The following is an 843-nucleotide window of genomic DNA, read 5'->3' on the forward strand; positions in this document are numbered from 1 at the left end:
TATTATATTACCTAACACTCATTCCCTGAGCATCATCACAACATACTAAATGTAGTTTCCCATCTAGGACAAACTGCATAGTGACTTAATCAAGCATGTTATCATCAATAATATTCCATTTCTACTTTCATACAATGTATACATATATATGTTTTTTATCCTATCTTTGACCCTCTGCCCTTTCCCCCTCTCCCATTACCCTATCTCTGCTATATACAGTTGTTTTCCAGGGGAGTTATTGAAAATGTGATACATGCAGGTAAAGGGAGCAGGGCCACAAGTTTAAAGTTTTCAACAATAGGGAACATAGATTCCATTCAATGTTGGATCAAGGATGGGTCTCGTGCGGATCCGCCATTGTAGGTGAGTCGTGGAGGTTAATTCTGAGATATATTACCTGGCTCAAGGCTTAGAAAAAGTAAAGACCCCTCATTTCCCCAGACTCCCAAACCTGAGTTCCAGTAATCAAGGTTGCTCCCCTGGTCTTGAATTAAAGGAAATGCAGTCCCACTTTTGGGGAATCCTTAATGTGAAGAAAGAGTCATGTACTCTTTGGGAGTTTGAAGTCTGATTGGGGTGGTATGAACTACTTTTAGAGTTTTTGGCACCAGCATATACTGTATATCCCCTGATTCCTAGGCCCTGGATGTAGTCATAAAAAGTGCAAGTATCGGGGCCAGCAAGTGGTATGGTGGTTAAGGAGCTGGAATTCCCACATGGCTGACTGTGGTTCAAGTCCTGAACCTGGCTGCTTGCATTTTCCCTCTCCCTCTCTCTTTCTCTGGCAAAACTCATGTGAAAAATAAATAAATAAATAAATAAATAAATAAATAAATAAATAAA

At 39.9% G+C, this 843-nt stretch overlaps 1 protein-coding gene across 1 annotated transcript in view; it reads right to left on the bottom strand.

Annotated features, from left to right (window-relative positions):
* DCTN3 (dynactin subunit 3) overlaps nucleotides 1-843 on the bottom strand; it is a 10,240-nt gene that overhangs the window by 7,002 nt on the left and 2,395 nt on the right. The window lies entirely within an intron of this gene.

This window comes from Tupaia chinensis, unplaced genomic scaffold (genome assembly GCF_000334495.1).
Source record: "Tupaia chinensis unplaced genomic scaffold, TupChi_1.0 Scaffold000093_1, whole genome shotgun sequence".
Lineage (NCBI taxonomy): Eukaryota > Metazoa > Chordata > Mammalia > Scandentia > Tupaiidae > Tupaia > Tupaia belangeri.